Here is a 3,640-nt window from a genome sequence, read left to right as displayed (position 1 = left end):
CATTCCCACCAGCAGTGCAAGATGTTTCTTTTTTCTCCACATCCTCACCAGCACTTGTCATTTGTTGAATTGTTGATGATAGCCATTCTGACAGGTGTGAGATGGTATCACATTGTCATTTTGATTTGCATCTCTCAGATGATTAATGACTTTGAGCGTGTTTTCATATGTCTCTTGACTTTCCTTATGTCCTCTTTGGAGAGAATCTACTTAGGTCCATTGGCTGTGCCAGGCCATCTCAGCCAAGGGTTCAGTGAGCCTGAAAGGGGGGGCGGGGGTGGGGGGAGCAGCAAAGGATGTAGAAAAGACAAAGGGAATAAGCTGGGTGGTGGATCTCCTGTGCCTGGCTGAGGCCACTGAGAAACCAGAGGGCAAGCTGAGTCTTTATTTTATAGCCAGAGGTAAACAAGGTGGTGGTCACCATACTTACAGTGTTCTTGTGAGTTTCACTTGTTTTGGCAGCACTTGCTGCACCTCTGGCAGCCAATTAGCTAAGCAGAGCTCCGTGGCTCCGTTAAGTTCTAGAGCAGTGGTTCTCAACCTTGGCTGCACATTAGAATCACCTGGGAATCTTTTTAAAATCCTGATTTTGGGTTTCATCCTCCGGAAATTCTGTTTCTTTGTTACTAATGTTGTGGCCCCACCCCATAACAAAGAAACAGAATCTCCGGAGGATGAGGCCCAGAAATCAGGATTTTTAAAAGATTCCCAGGTGATTCTAATGTGCAGCCAAGGTTGAGAACCACTGATCTAGGGAACTCATAAGGTCAAGCCTAATTATGCTAAGAGGGCTGTGCCCGCTAAGCTGGGCCTTGTTTGTGGCTTTGCCAACAGGTCAGTCCTTGGCTTAACCCTATAGCCACTCCCTACAGCGCTGACAGCATGCACTTGAGGGTTTGGTGGTGCCAGCCTGCTGTGGGCACTCCCTCCCCACCAGCTCCAGCTGGGCCCAGCCAGCCAGTCCCCCCCGAGAGGGAGTCGGTCTCCACAGGCAAGAGGGCTGCTTTCTGCGGCTCCTGGCAGCCTCCCAGCTAATCCCACCGAGGCCCCGTGGTCATCATCGCGGGCCCAGCAGCGTGGCAGCACATTACCCCGCGGATCCTTCCCGCAACCGCCAACCATCCTCGCGGCTCTGGAACCAACCACCGCGCTTCCTCCGCGGAACTGGGGGGCCTCCGGCTCTGGACACCCCAGTCTCCCGCCCCTCCTTCCCTCTTCTCCCAACCCCTTTCGACAGATAAACCGAATCCTTGAAGACCTCAGGCTCTCGGCCTGCGGAGCGGCTGTGAAGAGCTGAGCCCAAGGCGCAAGGTGGACGGAACCACAGCCACTGTCAGCACCCCCCCCGCCCCCACCTAAGCGGGAAAATGAGTCGTGGGGCAAAACCGCAACCGCATGCACTCTGTGGGTTTGGGCTCCCATCACACAAATACCACAGACTGGGCTGCTTCAGCAACAACATCGATTCCTCACAGTCTAGAGGCCGAGAAGTCCAAGATCAAGGTGCTGTCTGATCGGAACCAGCTTCCTGCTGTGGCCCTGTGGCTCAACTGGTTGGAGTGTCCTCCGGTACACCAAAGGGTTGCGGGTTTGATTCCCTGTCAGGGCACATATGCAGGTTTCAGGTTCGATCCGCCTTGGGGAGTGTGCAGGAGGCAGCAGATCGATGTTTCTCTCTCACATCAATGTCTCTCTCTCTCTCTCTCCCCCACCCTCTCCCTTCCATTTTCTAAAATCAATAAAAAAATTTTTAAAAAAACACCCAGCTTCTCCCCCCAAACAAAAAATACACAGCTTCCTGATGGTCATCTTCTAGCCGTAACTCAGGTGGAAGGTGGTGAAAGGAGCCCCACTGTCATGATCTAAGCAGCGCCCAAGGCCCAGCTCCTAATGCCATCATACCGGTGGGTAGGATTTCACTGTGAATTGTGGGTGGGGGGACACACAAGCATTCAGTTCCTAACAGGCACCTTGGGGAGACTTGTGTCTCCTTGTGGAAAACAAAGACCTGGTTTCCTGAGGGAATTGGGGATTTTTTTCAACTTTGTTGTCAAAGAGCTACAGTTGGATGCTCCACATCATTAGGGAACAGCAAATCAAAACCACAATGAGCCTGACCGGCGGCTCAGTGATTGAGCATTTACCTATGAACGAAGAGGTCACGGTTCGATTCCTGGTCAGGGCACATGCCCGGTTGTGGGCTTGATCCCCAGAGGGTGGTGCATGGAGGTGGCCAATCAATGATTGTCTCTCATCACTGATGTTTCTATTCCTCTCTGAAATCAATCAAAATATAGATTTTTAAAATATTTTATTGATTTTTTTACAGAGAGGAAAGGAGAGGGATAGAGAGTTAGAAACATTAATCAGCTGCCTCCTGCACACTCCTTACTGGGTATGTGCCCAAAACCAAGGTACATGCCCTTGACCGGAATCGAACCTGGGACCCTTCAGTCCGCAGGCCGACGCTCTATCCACTGAGCCAAACCAGTTAGGGCAAAATATAGATTTTTTAAAAACCCACAAAATACAACTTAAAAAAATATAGCCCTGGCAGTGTGGCTCTGTTGCTTGGGCATGGTCCCTTGCACCAAAAGGTTGCTGGTTCGATTCCTGGTCAAGGCACATGCCAGGGTTGCCAGTTCAATCCCTGGTGGGAGGTGTGCAGGAGGCAGCAATCTCACATTGATGTTTCTCTTTCTCTCTCTCCTTTTCTCTTCCTCTCTCTCTAAAAATCAATAAAAGTATTTAAATAAATAAATAAATAAATAAATAAATAAATATGATATATACCAGAGAGGTCCTATATACAAGTACATTTTACCCAGCTTCCCATAATGATAACATCTTACATAAATGGATACAGCCCATTATCAAAACCAGGAAATGAACATTGGTATAGTGCTATTCACTAAACTACAAACCGCATTCTCTTTTACCAGTTTTCATATGCATTCTGTGTGTGTGTGTCTAATTCTATGAAATTTTACCACAGCTGTATAGATTCATGTAACTGCAACCACAGTCAGGATATGTAACTGCCCCATCACTACAATGTGTGTTTGATTTTACCAGCTGTGAACTTTACTGATGTAAAGATAATTGTGCATTATCTGGGAGGTATTCACAGTGGATTATTATCTAGATTACACAGACAAGGAAAGAGAAAAATGACAGGATACTTCCCCTTTTATTTCCTTTTAACTGAAACGTTGGTCAGATGTGTTTTTAAAGGTTTAGGAGTATTGTGTTCACATTTTTTGGTATCTAAAGTTCCATTCACTGATCAGTAATAATAACCTTGTTCCATTAAAGTTCCTTATCTTTCTCAAAAGACTTCAAGCTAGAAACCAAATTATGGAACATGGCATGACATATCCCTTGCTATATCTTTTTAAAAAGGAATGAATGATAAGCCTAGCTGGTTTGGCTCAGTGGATAGGGCATTGGTCTGTGGACCAAGGGGTCCTGGGTTCGATTCCAGTCAGGGGCATATGCCCGGGTTGGTCCCCAGTGGGGGCCGTGCAGGAGGCAGCCGATTGATGATTCTCTTATTCATGTTTCTTTCTTTTTAAAAACAAATATATATTTTGTTGATTTTTTTACAGAGAGGATGGGAGAGGGACAGAGAGTTAGAAAC

The sequence above is a fragment of the Myotis davidii genome, unplaced genomic scaffold, assembly GCF_000327345.1.
Source record: "Myotis davidii unplaced genomic scaffold, ASM32734v1 scaffold639, whole genome shotgun sequence".
NCBI lineage: Eukaryota > Metazoa > Chordata > Mammalia > Chiroptera > Vespertilionidae > Myotis > Myotis davidii.
The sequence above is the reverse complement of the archived record's forward strand: the minus strand, read 5'-3'. Positions refer to the sequence as shown.